This window comes from Adiantum capillus-veneris, chromosome 2 (genome assembly GCF_014529385.1).
Source record: "Adiantum capillus-veneris isolate H3 chromosome 2, ASM1452938v2, whole genome shotgun sequence".
NCBI lineage: Eukaryota > Viridiplantae > Streptophyta > Polypodiopsida > Polypodiales > Pteridaceae > Adiantum > Adiantum capillus-veneris.
In genome coordinates this window covers 86,115,076-86,135,843 of record NC_140932.1, presented here as the reverse complement: position 1 = coordinate 86,135,843, position 20,768 = coordinate 86,115,076, and positions in this window count along the sequence as shown.

The window sequence follows — 20,768 nt, the reverse complement described above, 5'->3', positions numbered from 1 at the left end:
TACCTCAAAGAGGGATGACGGATGACAAAAAGCAAGAGAAGAAAAAGGCGAGAAAGAGGACACCCTCTTCTCCATCTTCTTTATCCTCTTCCTCTTATGAAAGTGATGGTGCAGATAAAGAAGATCAAGGCAAGAAAAATGCAAGAAAGAGGTCACCCTCTTCTCCATCTTTCTCAAATTATTCATCTTCTGAAGAAAGTGATGGTGCAACTTTTGAACCATCAAAAAGAATAGGCCATAGGAAATCCTATGCCACGGGAAAGAGGGCGTCCACTATGAAAATCTCCAAGTGTTTACCGTGATGTTTTACAGCGTTTTGTAGAGAGAAGGTGTAAATTCAAGTAGAGAAACAAGAGAGAGGAGGGTGGGGTTTTTTTTGTGTTTAAAATATTATCGTGACTATTTTTTCTATTATTACCACGTTTATTACCGATGTTATTACCATGCATATTACTGTTGTTATATCTGACAGCCAAATTTAGTGCCTTAGCTTTCAAATTCTAGATTAACCCCTTCTTCCCCCCCCCCCCCCCCCCCCCCTCGCCTTTTCAAATTTTGTTCTTTCCCTCCTCTCAATAAAAATTAAAGAATATTGTATATAATTTTCAAATTTAAAAAAGAAGAGAGAGAGAGAGAGAGAGAGAGAGAGAGAGAGAGAGAGAGAGAGAGAGAGAGAAAGAGGGGGAAGAAGGAGGCGGGGGATATAAGATTACACTTGACTACAACTAAAATAATCATTGTCAATTGATTAACATAATTGAGCATATTCTCAAATCTAAAGAGAGGAAGAGGGGGGGGAGAGAGATGAATGGATTACACGACCAAAAAACTTCCTAACTGTAAAATGTTTGTGAATCATCTTCCAAAAGATCTCTACATGAAGCATCATCCAATTCTAAGCCCATGGCTCATAAATCAATAAAGAGAGAAATAGAATTGTCGTTTGTGGATGCATTGCCTTCATCATCTTCGAGTTCGTCATCCTCCATCTCATCATCTTCATCATCTTGACAATCCACTTGCTGCCGCCGGACTTGACTCATCAACCTCCCTCTCCTCTGTTTCCACCTCATCCAAAGTCAGAGGTGGAAGAGGGTCAAAGATAGTCTCCACTTCAATTAGTGGAAAAATGGTTCTCCCCTGAGGTGTTACGGAAATTACGAACCAATGTTTTGGTTGGTGGATTGTTGGGATATAGATGACCTATAAAATAGAAGCTCAAAGTGAGTAACATTGGTATAACTAATGCTATAAGCAAATAAGAATAAAAAAGGAACATGTCACTCACCTACTCACAATTGCGCGATAAAACTAATTTTTGTCATACCTCCCTGTGTGATGCACACTAGAGTCCACCATGTAGAGGCCATTCTCATGTTGTCTAGACACATTTGCAAACCACTTGCACTCAAAGATGAAGGTATGACAGGTTCTAAAAATAACCTTTAGTATCCTTTCAATAGCTCCACAGTACTTGGCTTCATCACCGTCTGTGTCAAAGTTGCCCATGATGGCACAATCCATGGTGGTTCTATGCTCGTCAATGTGGCGTGTAGAAAAGTGACGACCCTTTGACCACATAGAGTTAAAGGAAAGGCACTACAAAATAGAAAAATATATTAATTTATCAAATACATATTAAAGATAAATTCCAAAAATAGCGTTACAATATGATTTAGGTATATGAGTACTCTACCTTTGGTACGCAGCCTCGTGCATACTCCCATTCTTTGCGGGTGATGTCTTCTTCACGCGTTTTTTCCTCGGTCATTCTCTCATGAATCCACTCTGCATTAATGAGATCTGGGAAACATGCGAGGTGTCTAGGCATTGGGAGTGCCCTCCTTCCTCCATGTGCTTGTTTCCATGATGCTCTTGCAAATGCCTTGCCTTTGCCACTTTCCACAAGTCCCCCCACTTGATCATAATCTTTGCATTGAGAAGGCAAAAGTTAGCGACCACTCACGATAGATTCATATCCATGTTAAGTAGTTTCCCCTTTCCACTTGGCAAGTGTGAAGTACACTTGCCAAATACTCTGATATATAAAGAAATGCCTCTTGAACAATCCACCCTTTGGCCATACATGCCTCTGGTTGAGATCTTAGCCGCACAAAATCTTCGAGAGTCTTTAAAAACCTCCCACATCCATTGTGCGTGCACTACTCCACAATGGCACACACAGTTTCTGTTGCAAGTGTTTGAGCAATAGAGATAGCATCTATTTTGATTTCCTTGGAGCTCACAAATCTGCAAGAAAACACACAAGGATACACTAAGTGCTAGTTGAAATTATTTTGTACGTAAAACATGTGTAGTTGAGTGGAGTCTTGTGGTGTACCTTACTAGCTCTCCTAGTTTGAAAATATCGTCCTTGACTTTCTTGTCCCAACATATACACATACTCACCGAAAAAATGAACTACAATGTAAATCAGGGAAAGGGAAAGTGAGTGATAGTCATACACAAACACTATAGATAGAATAGGGAGTATGAAGATTACCTGAAGCATCTTGTGCCAATCATGGGACTTCAACCCATACAATTGAACGCTTCCACCCTTCTTCGTTAAATTTGTGAAAGCTCCCTTTAGCGTCCTCATGTATCCTATTGGTGTTTGATTAGAGGAAATGGTACCCTTCACCTTGTCTAATTCTTCTTTGGCTAGCATCCATGGGTTTTAGGAAGCACAAATATTTCCATTTGGGGCACGCCGCGGAGTAGCAGGGGCGGGGAGACATTTTAAAAGCCTCAAATCCTCCCTTGCACCAAAAGAGTCCTTCTTGCCAATAATTTGGTCCCATAGTGACTAGGCTACATTCTTGAATATGCGCATGGGATCCAAGAGGTGTTGTATTTTTAAGTCCTTCCAATATGGAAGCCTTAAAAATATGGAATACCTTGACATACCTTTTGGTGGAGGACATGGAGCTGCATTGTTATTGTGGTGTTCTTCCCAAATGGTTGCCCAATCTACTGTCGTGAGCTTTAGAGGAGTCTTCCCATTTGTTGGAGCCTTGTGCTTGTTATGCCTTTGGGGTAAGAAATGCTGGTTGTTTGGATAAATTACCTTGCACAAGGAATCGGGCCTCTCCGTCACCAACGATGGCCCGCAAGTAGGACATGCATTATGTCCCAATGTGGACAACCCTGCATACATATCATATGGTTAGAGAGATGAGTGAACTAAAGTGAACTAAAGGGAGACAGGGAAAGAGGAAAAGAGAGATAGATAAAAGGGGGTTACCAGAAAACTCTCCAAGCCCAGGATAGTCGTGCATAGCCCACATAAGGATGCCCCTCACAATGGCCTCTCTCCCCCCTTTGCAAGTGCGACATCGACAACAGAAATGCCTCTCCATAACTCCTCCAACTCTTCAATGAGGGGCTTGAGTTAAATGTCAATCTTTGACACTTTGTACTTCCCTGGCACAAGCAAGGAAAGAAGTATATTTCCCTTCTTGGTTGTCTCCCATGGTGGAAGATTGTAGTTGACAATTACCACAGGCCAAGTGCTCCATGAATTAGACTAAGTGCCAAAGGGGTTGACACCATCACTTGCTAACCCAAGCCTCAAGTGTCGAGGCTCCAACCCAAACTCTGGCCATTGAGTTTCGATGTGCCTCCATGCAGGTGAATCGTCAAGGAAATGCATCATTCCATCATTTGAGCTATGGTTCACGTGCCACGCGAGAAGCTCCACGATAGACCTGCTTTTAAACATATGTTGGATGCGAGGAATTAATGAAAAATGTCTCAATACCTTGTGAGGTAGGTGTGCCCCGCTCACTCTTGTCTTGTATCGTGCCTCCCCGCACACGGGACATGAGGTAGCATGTGCATGCTCATTGTGGTATAGCATGCAATCAATTGATGCATGCATGGATGCACTCATACCCCATTCCAAGTGCAGTGACATATGATCTAGCTCGTCTCGATGATTTGGAGGCATGGTGATCTTTTGGCAACATTTTGCCCATCAAACTACAACAAACATGCGTATTAGTATAATTCCTAGAAGACGACACCATAAAGAGAGAGTGTATAAAAGCCACATTCCATACTTATAGAAGTAGTGCATTGACACTTGCACTACTCCATCCAAATTTTGCTTGCAAGTTGAGGCCTTCCAATGATGCTTGGAGCACCAAGTACCATGCACCATCGTAAAGAGGTGTTCGGGCACTCGTCGTCAATCTATCCTCCGTTCTCGAGTGCAAGGCTGACAATCCTCCTTGCACATGGCACGCTCATGAGCTAGTAACTCATCACACATGTTGAACATGTGCTCATCCTCTTCCTCAAAGTGCGACAAAGATGCCATAGGAGCTGCCAACGTAGAGCCAATAGGAGGATCACCATGCGGTGCATCCAAATCGCCCAGTCCCTGTTGCCTCTACCATTCGTCCTTGCACGCCGCTGCTACACCACCGAACATAGACCAATGGGGCACCTCCTCAAGCAGCGGGTGAGTCACGCTATCATCCCTCCAAGCTCTTTTTCAAGGATGCCAAAGCCCTTCGTTCTCCACGTGCTCCAAAGAAATGCACCTCAATTAAGGGATTTCCCTTTTGCACTTGGCGCAAGGACAAGGTAGTTTTTCCTTGAGCCAACGATCTTGCTCTGGGCCTCGAGGGGGACCATAATCATCCCAGTTGATGTCCTGCATATGCGAAATGTCGTTTATTTAGTCATGTGTCCCAAAAAATATATAATAATTAGAAAAGCACTTAACTCCATTGGAAAAATTACATATAGTTAAAGTCAAAGGGAATAAATGACAATGAGTGTTAAAATTATTTTTTAACTAAAAGAGAATTAAAAAAATGCAATTAATAAATATTTAAAAGTACTACAAAATTAAGTATCCATAAAAAATTAAAAATCTTCATCAAAAAACTCAAAAGACTAAAAAAAGAAATAATCTATAGCTAAGGGTAGAGGGGGTGGTTTGTACCCCCCCCCCCCCCCCCCCCCCGCAACCTCAGATTCGCATGTATATGTTTGAAATGACTGGCCCCGGTAATATAGGCGGTAATAATCGTAATAACATACGCGGTAATAGCCGTGGTAATATCCACGGTAATAATTGGCTCCTAAAATAGGCAAGAAGGTAGAGTATGCCGCATTTTTGTAGTATACTCTGCATTCTTGCTCTGCGCCATCACTCCCAAGCTTCCCCCCACCCCCCTCTCTCCCTTTCCTCTCTCTCCTTCTCCAAGCCTCCCCCCCCCCCCCCCCCCCCCCCCCCCCCCCCCCTACCTCTCCCTTCCCCCTCTCTCCTTCTCCAAGCTTCCCAAGTTTTGTCGAAGAGGGTTTCGTCCAAGTTTCGGCAAAGGGGGTATTCCGCCATCGTCTTTGGAATCTCAACCGTGCTACAAAGAAAGAGGTAAACACAAAAGCACATCCCCCCTCTTTCCCTTTTGTTTTCTACTACTACTACACACACACACACACACACATAAATCCAAAAGAAATAGAGAAAATAGAGAATCCATAACATACCTCCTTCATTAAGAAATGGTTGCTTTGCACGGCTTGTTTGAAATGGTTACTTTGCTAGGCACGTTTGGAAATGATTGTTTGGATAGAATGTTAGAGAGAGAGAGAGAGAGAGAGAGAGAGAGAGAGATAAATTTAAAGAGAGGGAGATAAATGGAGAAGGATAAATAGAGAGAGAGGAGGAGGGAAATAGATAGAGAGGGAGAGAAAGAGAAACTGAGAGAGAGATAGATAAAGAGAGTGAGAGAGAAAGAGGGATGGAGTCGATAAATAGAGAGAGGTAATTAATGAGAGGGAGAAAAATGGAGATGGAGAGAGAGAGAGAGAGAGAGAGAGAGAGAGAGAGAGAGAGAGAGAGATAAAGAGGGAATGAGAGAAAGAGGGAGAGAATTAATGAGAGGGAGATAAATGGAGAAAGATAGAGATAGATAAAGAGAGAATGAGAGAGAGAGGGAGAGAGAGAGAGAGAGGGGGGGGGGAGATAGAGAGAGAAAGAGAAAGAGAGAAAGAAAGAGGGAGAGATAGATAGATAGATAGGTAGAGAGAGAGAGAGAGAGAGAGAGAGAGAGAGAGAGAGAGAGAGAGAGAGAGAGAGAGAGAGAGAGGGATAGAAATAGAGAGAGAGAGAGAGAGAGAGAGAGAGAGAGAGAGAGGTAGGGATAGAAATAGAGAGAGAGAGGGATAGGGATAGAAATAGAGAGAGAGAGGGATAGGGATAGAAATAGAGAGAGAGAGAGAGAGAGAGAGAGAGAGAGAGAGAGAGAGAGAGAGAGAGAGAGAGAATGGGGGAAAGAGGGAGAGATAGGGAGATAGAAAGATAGAAATAGAGAGATATAGGAGTAGATAGAAAGAGGGAGAGATAGACAGAGAGAGAGAGATAGAGAGGATAAGGGATAGAGAGAAAGAGCGAGAGAGATAGGGATAGAGGGAGCGATAGAGAGAAGGAGAGAGGGAGAGATAGAGAGAAAGAGGGAGAGACATATTGTTTCCAAATACATGTGGTAGTGATGTGTGTGAACACAGTAGGACCATCAAGGAAATTTTTTCCTCTTTAGAAGGTCCTAGTGTGTGAACACACTAGAACCGCCGGGGCATTTTTTTCCTCTTTAGGAGGTTTTTTCCCCCGAGCATTATATATACGCCCATCACTCTAGGGCTATCTATATTTCCATTGCACACTATGTAACGCATTCTCTATTGTGTGCCTTGAGCTTCCTTCGTCTTCTCGAAGTTGTCTGCGTTTCTTTGCAACCTTAATTCCAACAATTGGTATTACAGCAGGTTACGTCCTCCCGGGCTTTGTCACCAGCTGCTCTAGCACATGCCTGCTCACTTTCTCCAATTACAATGAGGTTTGGCGACCATTCGCAGGTCAAAAATTATTTCGGGTGAGCTCATAGAGGATAGTCTGCTCAGATTTCTGATTCGGGCTCATTTCGGCCTCCATTTCCACTACAAGCAGGTCTACACAGGCAATTTTGTTATTTTGTGCAAAATTTCTATTAGTGCCATTATTTTCATAACAAGTGCCTTACAGTCTTCTACGGTCAGTGCTATATAGCATGTGTTGTTCGTGCTCCATTTCTCCTATTTTTGGGCAGTTTTCACATCAGGTGTCGCATTTACCATGGCTGACAACAACATAGATGTCTTCAAGATGTTTGCTGCTGAGGAAAGGTTGGATGGGGACAATTACCCTATGTGGGCTTATACGATGCAACATGTTCTTCTGTCACAGGGCGTCTGGAATATTGTGCAAAGCATTCATGTATGTCCTGGTTCTGAGGATATAGGCGATGTTGAGGATGTTGTAGGTCTTGCTGCAAGGATTGCTGCTATTAGAGTTTTTTTGCCTACGATGACAAAACAAGCTCCTTGGGATGTAAAGTATGCACAGGCTCATGCATTGATTGTGTTGTCTGTGAAGCACACCATTAATCCTCACATCCGTTCAACAAAATCTGCAAAACTAGCTTGGGATATTCTAGATTCAAGCAGGTCTTTATGCAAGCCGCAATGAGGCTAAAATTGCTTTGCTGCGTAAAGAGCTGGAGTCAAAGATTATGCATGAGGAAGATGAAATGGACACTTTCCTTGCTAGTGCCAAGGATATCAATGAGCAACTTATTTCTGCAGGTGAAGTCATTTCAGACAGTTCCCTTGTGCACACTATTCTTGATGCCTTACCAGATTCTTACCAGACTTTTGCTAGTACTTGGAGACTTATGACCCATGCCTCTTATCCGGTTTAGGGAGTTGGAATGATTGTGCTTACTGCTGCTAATGGCAATTCTTTTACACTTGTTGATGCACTTTATGTAGCTGGGATCAAGAGTAATCTTTTGTGTGTATTTGTACTTGCTAGACTTAGGCTTGTAGTCAAATTTGTGGATGACAGATGTACAATTCATGATCTTAGTTTTGGTGATGAAATTGTTGCATATGGCCTTTTGTTCCGTGGGTTGTATAAGCTCACTTTCTATGACAAGTGTGGAAATATTTTGCAAATTCTGTTGTAGATTCAAGGGCTATTTCAGATGCAAAACTTTGACATGCAGGTTTTGGTCATCTGAATTTTTCCAGTTTGTTGCGTTTGCAGAAATCTGATATGGTTGCTTCTTTGTCGCCTCTTGAAGCACCTGTCAAACATGTTTGTGAAGGTTGTATTTTGGGTAAGATGCAGCGTTCTAAGTTTCCAAAGGATGGTTCAGTTCGGGCCACATGTAGCCTTACACCTTGTGCATTGTGATGTTTGTGGGCCCATGCAAACTCCATCCTTGGGCATTACCTTCATGAATTTCATTGATAATTACTCCAGGCATACATGGGTGTTTCCGCTTAAAGAGAAGGCCGAAGTTTTTATGTGCTTCAAACAATTTCTGGCTATGGATGAAAATGTCTCGAAATGTATTATGGGCACCCTCCATTCCGATCCAGGGGGGGAGTATATGTCTCATGAATTCAATGCATTTATGGCTAGTCGTGGGATAAAACACTAACGTACAGTGCCTTATACACCTCAGCAAAATGGTGTTGCTGAGAGGAAAAATAGGTCACTTATGGAAATGACACAATGTATGGTCAAAAGTCAAGCTTTGCCGCATTCTTTTTGGCTTGAGGCCATCATGTGTGTTACTTATGTACTAAACAGGTGTCCTACAAAATCTTTGCAGTCTATTACTCCATATGAAGCATGGCATGATAGAAAGCCTTCTATTGAGCATATGCGTGTTTTTGGTTGTTTGGCATATGCTTTGGTGCCACAAACACAGCACAAAAAGATGGATGATAAGGCTGTCAAATGTATTTTTGTTGATTATAGTGATGAAAGCAAAGGTTACAGGTTGTATCATCCGCAAACAAAACGTATTCTGGTTTCATGGGATGTAGTGTTTGTGGAAGATTCTGTTCATCCCTTGCTGTCATGTACCAGAGACATTAATATAATCTCACAGGATGTTTATGACACTTTGTTGCCTCTTTGCAGTGGTGGAAATACGAATATAAGTTCCAATGAGGAAAATGTACATCTTATGGGGGTTTTTGAAAATGTTATAGATCAGCCTATTACTCATGCAGATGTACATGATATACTTGATGAGGAAAGGGCTGAAAATGAGTAGGCTAGAGGTATGCCAAAATGGATGGTGCACACTTTGGGTGATAGTAAATTGGATGCACCTTTTTCTAGTCGTACTTGTTCAGGCTCTTTCCATGCATCTTACGCATCAGATTGTTATGTTCTGGCTGTGTCTAGCTTACATGATGTTGAGGAGCCTCTGTCTTTTGATAAAGCACAGAATTCAAAAAATTGGATGGCTGCCATGCAATCAAAATGTGATGCACTTATAGAAAATGACACATGGACTTTATGGGATTTGCCTCCTGGCAAAAAGGCCATTGGTAAGAAGTAGGTTTACAAGTTGAAATGCAAGCCGGATGGTGAGATCGATCGCCGAAAGGCTTGACTTGTTGCAAAGGTATATGCACAACAAAAAGGCATAGATTATGAAGATACTTTTGCTCCCACTTGTCGTATGACTACTATGCGTTTTCTATGTGCATTGGCAGCTCATTTTGGTTGGGATGTACATCAATCAGACATTGTTACTGCTGAATGGTGACATATTTGAGGAAGTTTATGTAACGCAGCCTCGTGGTTTTGTCATAAAAGGACAAGATGACAAAGTATAGATGTAAGAAGGCTTTGTATGGGTTGAAGCAGTCTCCTCGTGCTTGGTATGAGAAAGCTGACACTCATTTGGTCAAATGAGGATTTTGTAACAGTCCAACAAAAATCACATTGTATGTAAAGCATGAGGGTGATGTACTTCTCATTGTGGTTCTTTATGTCGAGGATTTTTTGATCACTCGACCAAATGAGAAACATACTGCTAAATTTTGAATGCTACTTTCAAGATGAAAGATTTGGGGTTGTTGCATCATTACTTGGGTATACAGTTTAAGCAGTGTGATTGTGGTATTGCCTTGTGTCAGAAAAGTTACATAGAGAAATTTCTATGTAAGTTTGGACTTGAGGATTGCAAACCTATTGCCACTCCCATGGAAACAGGTTTGAATTTGAGTCTACATGATGCTGGCGATCTTGCTGATGTCACTCTTTATCAAATTGTTGTTGGTTGCCTCATTAGTGTATGCAACACGAGGCCCATTATTCAGTTTGTAGCCTCACAGGTCAACAGATTTATGCATAGCCTAGAGTCTAAGAATTGGTAGGCTATCAAGAGGATTTTATGCTACATTAGTGGCACTTTACATCTTGGCTTGTTTTATCCCAAGGGGGGATCATTGCCGCCAGACTTACATGCTTTTTCGGACTCAGATTGGGCTGGTTGTTTGACACGCGAGTGTCCACAAGTGGTTTTTGTTTCATGCTTGGCAGTTCATATATATCATGGTTGAGCAAGAAGAAACCTATCGTGGAAACTTTGAGTTGTGAGGCTGAGTACATGGCAATCTTCACAGCTACGGTTGAGTGTGTATGGCTCAGACGCCTTATGGCTGATTTTGGTGTTGGATAGGACACTACCAAGACTATCTACATCGACAATCACAGCGCATTGGCAGTTACAAGGAACCCAGTTTTTCATACTCACACAAAGCACATTGAGGTGCATACCACTATGTCAGGGAGAGGCTCTTAGTATGAGAGATTAGCTTGGCCTATGTGCCAACACAGGACAACCTTGCAGATCTTTTCACAAAGGCATTGTCCCCTGAGAAGCTTGAAGCTTTCTGCAAATCTTTGGGCTTACTCCCCTTTGTGGATTGATCATGTCCTCAGGGCATGGTAATGTTACAATAAATTGATCACTTAGATGTTGAATCTAGGTGCAGCCAACATAAAACGATGGCTACATTTACAACCATAACATATATGTGTGTACATATATATTTTTTTATGCATGTATGTAGGCACTAAGTACGGGAGCATAGCACTCAAAGGTTAGATGCTTCCTCTTGGGTATGGTCCTTTTTTAATCATGGGATTGCGGTCATTGATCCACTCATGCATGGATTACCGCAATGTACCTTTGGTTTTACCACGGTTGAGACAACGATGATATCTAAAGAGGTGTAGTTGGCCTTTGGCACTACTAGCCTCTACTTATGTCTACTAGTATGTATATGTATCTAGATGTTTGTGTGCTAATATATATATCCTCTGGGAGAGAATTGTAATTTTATGGTCAATTGATCACTTAGACGTTGAATCTAGGTGCAGCCCAACACAAAACAATGGCTACATTTACAACCATAACATATATATTTGTTTATGTATGTATGTAGGCACTAAGTACAGGAGCATAGCACCCGAAGGTTAGATGCTTCCTCTTGGGTATGGTCCTTTTTTAATTGTGGTGTTGTGGTCATTCATCCACTCATGCATGGATTACCGCAATGTACCTTTGGTTTTACCACGGTTGAGATTGTGATGATATCTAAAGATGTGCAGCTGACATTTGGCACTACTAGCCTCTACTTAGGTCTAGATGTATATGTATCTAGATGTTTGTGTGCTAGTATACTTGTGTACGTATTTATAGATGAGTGAGTAGGGTGTAAAGCTTAATCTTATATTTCTCTTTGTAATGTAGATGTCAAATGAGAGACCAACTGGTGAGGAGCAGCCAGCTGGCTCTTCTTTTGGTTGGTTCACATCTCAGGTGGACTCCCACTCGGGGTGGACATCGCCTCCAATGGATACGAGTCTTGAGTAGTGAGAACAAGAAAAGAAATAAAGAATGTTTCTACGTAGTTAACCCTAAACCATGAGTGTCATAAGTTTTTGTTTTTTATTTGAACGCATGGCCATCCTACACCTACCCTTCTCACTTTCCTCCACTGGTCGTAGATCTTGACTTACAGCGGGCTATCTTGTTACGAGAGCAGTACCTCCTTTTGACAGAGGATTTGTTTGGCCCCTACACTCCACAGCAACTTGCGACCTACGGCATTTCTTAGCAGGCTACACCATGGGGGAGTCAGTGAGGGACTCCTTACCTACAGTGTCTCCCACCGACGGCACCTCTCTCTACTCTCCCTTCCTATCGTCCTACTCCTATTCCAACGTAGGGTCCTACTCTCCTTACGTCGCAGGGTCCTACTCCCCTTACATCGCAGGGTCCTACGCCACTCTTGCTTCCCCAAAAAATCATCAACGGACTTCCTCTGGTAGCACACGTCGACCCTTGTCTCAGGGCAGCGAAAGCGTCGTGAGAGACGAAGCGGCGGCGGATCTTGTGGTTTTGCATGTTTTGGTAGTGGCGAGGGACCGGAGTCCGCACTTTTTGAGCATGCCACCCTTGACATAAAGGACAAGGATACTGATGCACCTATGCCAGACACGCATGGGCTCTACTATAGGGTTAAATATGACGGGGAAATGGATTTTTACACAGCACATAGAAGGCCATTTTGATGCCATCTGCAAATTCTTATACATTCAACGTATAAAAACTATCTTATAAAGTTTAGAGACTAACTGCCCGATCATGCACAGTACATTGAGGACGCTTTGTTGTCTAGATTTCCAAACACCCCCGATAAACGTTTTTCACAACAATGGTTGGAGGGCTACATAAAGACATTTCTCAAAAACAAGTTGTCCAGTGTGCGGCGCGGAGTAGCCAACCACGCCAGAGATCTAGATAGGAGCTACCACGGTGGCAACATGGCAAACGTGGAGTGGGAGTGGGCAATCCAAGAAAAGAGCGATCAAGCTGCGATCGGCTCATCATACAGACAAGAACGCGAGGCTCGTGCAAGACAAACTCCCACACACTATGACTCAGGAGGCAAGGGAGCTTGGAAGGATAAATATGTAAGATTCATTGAATGATAATGTCGATCGGTGATTGTAGTTGATGATTTGTTATTGTTATTGCTAACTTACGAAAATATCACTCTCTCTCGACCAACCAGAGAGATGGTCAAGTATCGGGAACAACATACAGAATTTGATACTTGGCAATTCAAAACAACCACTTCTCTCATGAGAAACTCGGTGCGGCAGTTAGACCACTACAAGCGGTAAGTTTAAACAAGTAAATTTGTATCAAGTGTTTTGAGTTGTTGATAATTATTTAATTTGGTTTGGGTTTATGTAGAGTCAAAGTGATCCAACATACATGCCTCTGGACAACGACGAGATAGAGGAAAGACGACTTCTACATTTTTAATCCTCTGGTAAAGTACATTCAATTTCAGCTCTTTGGTACTTTTTATACTCTTCCAAAAAACAATTGGTTTCATTGTTTTATGCAGGTCAAAAATAAATGTGCTCATTTGGGCCACCCAAAACTGGGTGGCCCAAATAAGCACCTTTATTTTTGAATTAGCGTGTAGCGGCAATAAGTGTGGTAATAAACGCAGCAATCGGCACAGTAACAGCTGCAGGTATATTACCACGACTATTACTGTGCTTATTGTTGAGAAACCACTACCGCGTGTGTAGCCGTGGTTATTGCTGCCCCCGTAATTTTTTCTCTCTCCTTTTTCCTTTGTTTTTCCGCAGCAATGTTAACAGTTATAGACAACTCCTCTTATAGTGGTCCAAGCTCAAGAAGTTCAAAGAGGGAGGGAAGAGCATCTCTTTCCTTACCTACGATGGGACCTTTGGTTCTATGGACAAAGTCTTGGCCTTTATTTAAGAGTTCGATGCGGCATTTTGAGATGAGGGCTTGATGGAGTCCTCTAAGCTACACCATGTAGCTATGCACTTTCAAAAGTCCACCATGCAATGGTGGTCTAGCCTATGGGCCAATGGTGAAGCTCCACAAACATAGTAAGCTTTAAGAGCTCCCATTATGAAGTAATTTTTGGCCACTGATGCCAAAGACAAAGTACTCACCGAATGGCGAAGCTTGAAGCTCTCTCCCTACGAATTTATTCACAAATATGTAGACAAGTTCTGGGACTTACAACTCAAAGCCATTGTCTTCAAAAAGTTGGATTTTGGAGAGAAAAAGCAACAAATTTTTGCGGGCTTAACTGAAGAAATGATGGAGTATGTCAACTCCCAAAGGCCACGCACCATATCGGCGGTTATAAACCATAATATGGTTGCTTCTCGAATCAATTTCCAAACAGGGGCTAAGAGAAATTCTAAGCCCACGGAAAACAAGGGTTCCAATGACCCCAAGGGGAAGGAAAATGTCCAAAAGTCTCCTAAGGGCAATTTGAACAAGCTAAGGAGAAGGGAGTTTACAAAGGCAAAAAAAAACTCTCTCCTGAAGAGCTTGAGTGTTATCGCAAGGATAACCGCTGTTTCAAGTGTGGCGAGCAAGGGCATGCGTACTGCGCTTGTCCCCAAAAGAACACCCGCCATGAGCCTCCTAGAGCTATCTTGGTTGAAATCCAAGAGGAGGAAACTCATCACAAAGGATCTCCTTTATGCCATGCTTGGGGAAAGGTAAGAGAACATGATTCTTTTATTCTCTTTGACCCTGGTTTTAATCATAATTTCATATCCACGGAGTTGGCCACCAAGCTAGGCATACAAGCTTATAAGATGGGAGATGTCCTACCCGTAGATGGTGCTTTCAAGGGGCAAGAATCTTCAGTCACTCCCTTAATCGAGAAATTGAGGGTCCATGTCCAAATCTATGTGGACAAAGAGGACTTCTTTATCTCTCCTCTCAAGCACGAGGATGTAATCCTTGGGGCACCATGGTTTGATTGCATGGCTGCCAATGTTAAATTCCTTGAAAGGAGAATCTACTTTAGGTTCAGGGAAAAAGATATGTGCATAGATGCTAAGCAAATGGGTAACACCATACCCATTGTACATATGCAAGCTTTCAATAAGTCAATAAAGAGCTCTATTTCCGTGTACATGATTTTTGTTAAAGATTCTCAAGATGAACCTAATATCTTAGCAAAAGAAAATATACACACTTACAAGGATCCAATTTTCTCAAGGGGTTTCAAGATGTCTTTATTGAGATGATGTCCCTAGTGAGCTACCTCCTAAACGAGGCAATGATGACCATGCAATTGAACTTCTTCTAGGAAGTTCACCGCCTAATAAACCTCCTTATAGATTTTTTCAAGCTCAACAAGAGGAGATTATGTGGCAAGTGCATGAGTTAGTCGAGAAGGGCATGGTTAGGCCTAGCTCATCTCCATTTTGCTCACCCCTGTTACTAATGCAAAAGAAAGACGGCACATATTGAATGTGTGTCGACCATAGAGCACTAAATAGAATCACTATCAAAAATAGATTTCCCGTTCCATGAGTAAAAGACCTATTTGATTAGCTACAAGGGTCCACCTACTTCAGTAGGATTGACCTAAAAAGTGGCTATCATCAAATAAGGATAGTTTTGTAAAGACCGCATTTTGCACTACGTTTGGTCTTTAGGAATATATTGTCATGGCTTTTGGCTTGACCAATGCACCAGCCACATTCAACCGCTTGATGGAGAAACTATTCATGCCTCATTGAACCTCTACTGGAGTGTTCTTTGATGATATCATCATCTACTCTAATTCATTAGATGAACACAAGAAACACTTCCAGGTAATATTTCAAGTTTTAAGAGAGAATAAACTTTATGTTAATTGAAAGAAAAGTGAATTTTTCTTACAAGGGATTCAGTATTTAGGTCACATTATCTCTCAAGATGGCATCCAAATGGATCCATCAAAATTTGAGGTAATAAAAGGATGGCCTAAACCAAGGAATCTTCATGAACTAAGAAGCTTTATAGGTATGTGTGCATACTATAGACGCTTCATAGAAAAGTTCTCACAAATTGCAAGACCATTACATGACATAACAAAGAAAAAAATTAGGTTTACATGGTCTACCAAGGAGAACAATGCTTTCAAAAATCTTAAAGAAAATCTTATCTCTCAACCTGTGCTTACACTGACGGATCTCTCAAAGCCATTTGAGGTCCAATGTGATGCTTGTGGTGATTGCCTTGGAGCCATTTTTCTCCAAGAAGTTCATGCCATAGCCTATGAAAGTCGAAGGCTCGACCTTGTTGAGCAAGCTCTAGGCATATATGAAAAGGAACTCCTTGCAGTTCTACATGCCTTAGACTCATGGAAGCACTATTTATTGGGGAATCCTTTCATTTTGCCAAATAGATCACCAAAGTCTTAAGCACTTCATGACGCAAACCAAGCTTTCCGACAAACAAATGAGGTGGGAAAATTTCCTTTTGCAATTTCATTTTCATATTGCTCACATTGCTGGCAAGCATAATCAAGTAGCCAATGCACTCTTAGGACTGCCGAGAGTGAATGCGGTTTCCATAGCAACTCTTAATGATCTATCTTCTATGATAGATGAGTATGCTATTGATTCCGATTTTAGAGATGTGATTTCCGCCCTTGCACTAACCATTTACTTTACAAGATGGTTATCTTCTCTATGGCAATAGACTATGTGTTACTAACTCACTACATGAGAAAGTAATGTATGAATCTGATGCTCCTCCTTATGCGGGGCATAGAGGGATTCATTCTACCCTAAAGGGAATTGAAACATATTTCTATTGGCCTACCATGAAATAAAACATACAAGAGTATGTTTCTAAATGTGTAGTATTCCAAAAGACAAAATTTGATAGAGGGAAGCAACCAAGATTGCTTCAACCTTTGCAAATCCCTAGTTAACTTTGAGTCTCATATCCATGGATTTTATCTTTGGATTTCCTAACTCTATCCATGGGTATATAGGAATATGGACGATAGTAGATAGGTTCAATAAACAAGCTCATTTTATACCTGTCAAAAAGACTATCAAAGCCCATCAAATGGCAACCCTCTTCATTTCACAAATCTTCAATTACCATGGCTTGCCAATGTCTATAGTGTCTGATAGAGATCCTAGAATGACCAGTAATTTTTGGAAAAGTCTCCTTGAGAATTTAGGATCAAGGCTACATTTCTCTTCGGCCTATCACCCGCAAACGGATGCTCAAAGTTAAATAGCTAACCTAACAATTCTCAATCTACTAAAAGCCTATGAAATGAAAGTAGATCAAAGATACCAATGGGAGAAGTACTTACCCTTAGTGGAGTATGCCTAAAATAACATTATACATACTTCCACGAGAAAAGAATCTTTTGAGGTAATTGAGGGAAGATTAAAAAGTCCCCTGCTACTTAAAGTACATAGGAAGATCTTCGCTACAAATGAGTATAGCCGTGACCTACAAGAATCTCTCCAAACGATTAAGGATGCTAAGTCTATCTCACAGCAAAGGTAGAAGGTTGTTGAGGACAAGCACAGAAGAGCCCAAGCCTTTAAAGAAATTGGTTGAGTCTTACTAAAATTACCCAAGGCTCGATTAGGGCACATGGCGGGCAAGAATCCTACGGGACACCAAAAGTACTATGCTATGTTAGCAAAAAGGTACTATGGTCCCTTCCTGATTCTTAGGCCAATCAATGAGATGGCCTATCAACTCAAGCTGCCCAGGGATTGGCTCATACACAATGCTTTCCGTGTGAGCCTTACAAAGGAGAGCCACCTCAAGAACCAACTATTGAAGACCCATCGGAGATTGAGGACCAAGAAGAGGTGCTGCAGCCCGAGTCCATCCTCCAACATGAAGACAAGGTACTAAGAGGTGCTAAGACTATCCGACAATATCTTGTTAAGTTTAAGAATTATCCTTTTGAAGATGCTATATGGATGCAAGGCATACAATTAAAGGATAACCTAAACCTTGTCAATGCTTACAATGCTTCCCCAGAGTAAGCAAATGTACAAATGTTAAAAATAAACAAAGTTATTAATGTCATAATAAATAATATATAATTCTCCTAAATGATTTTCTCATGTTAAGCTGATCATTTAATATGGGAAGGTACCAAGGGAGAAAAAGCTAGAATACTGGTTAAGCTGGCAGACCGGCCATAGTAGGGATCCAAAGGAGGGAAAATAGGGATCCAAAGGGGGGGCCATCTGCAAAAGATCAATGAGCAACAATGGGCTTAAAATACCCTAAGGTTCACCCCATTAAGACTTCCAAAATGCTAAGGTTCCAAAATTCAAAGGTTGTGTCCAAAGGTCAAACACTAGGGAAATTGGATGCTTTGTGTGTGTCCCAAAAATTCTTCACAAGTCCTACATAGGAGGGGCGGGCCTGGAAGTAGGGGATGATAGAGAAAAACACACACACACACACACACACACATGCACGCATACACACTCACAAGCTTCTTTTACACAAGGGGGAAGGAAGAGGGACACATGCAGCTCCCTAGCCGAGATGTCCACAAGGTGTACTCAAATCCTATTGGATTGCCATGGAGGTGGACCGATGAGAATTAGGCTAGAGTAAATCTAGTTTAATGAATTTAAAAATACTTAATAAAAGAACCAATAAGAATTAAGCTCTCTAGAAGACTATTGGACGGTCTCCCAAGGGGTCCAATGAGCATTCAGCAACCCAATGGCTTTCCTGATTCCTATTGGCCACGAGGCAAAGGGGTCCAATGAGAGTTTAGTTGCATTTATTAACCCAAATATCTCACAAAAGGGGAAAGGGGGACACATGTCAGAAGGCTATAACTTATCGTTCTTCATACTCATTAATTAAGCCTGGAAAGGGCCAATAGGGTTGAAGCATGAGCAAATAGCAAGAGGGGTCGACCAAGAAGATAATTAGTTAAACTAATTATTTGAGCTTAAGATAATTATCACGGATTCCATAAGATATTTTTTTCCTTTCATAATTATCTAAAAGCATTTTGGATTAGTTTTCTATTTTTCCCTTTTACTTTTGTCTAAAAACAATGTAATTCTATTGAGAGAATTAGTTAAACTAATTATTTGAGGCTAAGATAACTATCAAGGGTTCCATAATATCTTTTTTTCTTTTGATGATTATCTCAAAGAATTGTGGATTAGTTTGCTATTTTCTCCCTTTACTTTTCTCTTAATATCAGTGTAATTCTACTTAAATAATTATAAAAATTACTCAAAAAATCTCTTAAAAGAATAATGATAGTCTAACACAGCTTTGATAATTATCTCATCTTAATCTAAATTGAATTAGTATAAATATCATTAATTTATGGTTGAAATGAGTAATTTTAGTCCTAATATAATATAATAATTAATTAGATTAGTGTCCTTGAGCTTAATCTCAATATCAGCAAAGAATTTTGAATTAAGAGACAATTTAATCTTCAATTAATTAAAAAAATATAAATAGGTTCACATATTTTTACTAATTAAAAAGGATCAATGCTAATTATTGTTGATTAACCAACTAGAGCTATGCTCTCTAGTGATTTCTGCGTAGAGGTCCCTCTAGATGAGAGAGAATGTACCAAGGCTCTCAGTCTAATTTTTTTGTGAAGGAAGGGGGTCTTTTTATAGCTTTTCAGGGCCCCTGGGCTGTTTCTGGCAAGTTCTGGCACCTCAAGCAAGGCCCAAGCTTTCAACTAGCAACACCTGCTACTCATTCTGTCTCGGCCAGGTTTCCCATAGCTCCACAAATCCCCCCCCCAGATTCCAGAATTGATTTTTGCTCATTTCTATGATTTTTAATGATGAAAATTGAAAATATCTGCAATTTTTAGAATCTTAGGATAAGAAAGTCTTTAGCAATAATAATTACTGAAACCATCCAATTTTACTAAACTAATTAAATTCCTAGTGTAACCTTCCAGAGTCCGTAACTTTTCCAGATTTCATCGGAATGTGATTTTGAAAAATTCTAACCATCGTAAAGCTCTGGTTACGCTTCCAAAAATACCAATATCAGCCATAGTTGGATCATTCTACAGTGTTTTCTCAATAACCAAGTTAAATTTAACAGGATTTGTACAATTTCTAAGGTTTCAAAAATTGGAAACCTTACAATCACCCCAACTTAAGGAATTGAGATGTCCTCATCTCAACCGAAATTGGGGAAATCTTTGCGAAGTGATACTACATCCTTCCATGTGGCGTCTTCAGTGGGGTAGTCCTTCCATTTTACTAAATGTTCCATGATTACTCTATTTCGTAGACTTCTTTCCCTGGTATCGAAAATACAATCTGGTTGGAGTTCACGAATTCCTTGCTTTTGCATCACAATCTGTTCGTCATCTAGAGTGTGATTGGGATTTGGGATGTAGGGTTTTAGAAGACTGATATGGAATACATTCTGGACCTTGAGGTGTTCAGGTAGTTTTAATTTGTAAGCTTGATCATTGATTACTTTAATCACTTCATAAGGTCCACAATATATGGGGCTTAGTTTTTTGTATTTTCCCAAGGATAAATTGCCTCTCTTTGGCCGTACCCTAAGGAATACTTTATCCCCTTGTTTGAAAAACTGATCAGACTGTTGTTGAGATCAGCATAATGTTTTTGGCGGTCCTTAGCTGCCTGAATGTCCTGTCGTATGGCTTTGGTTTGGGCATCCATCTCCCCCAACATTTTCTTTGAATCTTCTACTCTTGTAGTAGGGTCAAAAAAGTTTAGGGGTGATATACATTCATGCCCATAAAGAGCATTAAATGGTGACATCCCAATGCTTTTATGAAATGAGGAATTATAGGCGAATTCCACCAGAGGAAGAAATTGTATCCATTTCCGGGGTTCTTTACTACAGTAGGCTCTAAGGATGTCTTCCATAACTTGATTCACTCTCTCCGTTTGCCCATCCACCTGAGGGTGATAGGGTGTAATGAAACATAGCTGGGTACCTAAGGATTCAAATAAAGCTTTCCAAAATTTTGAATTAAATTTTTCATCTCTGTCACTGACTATTCTCGTAGGAAGTCCG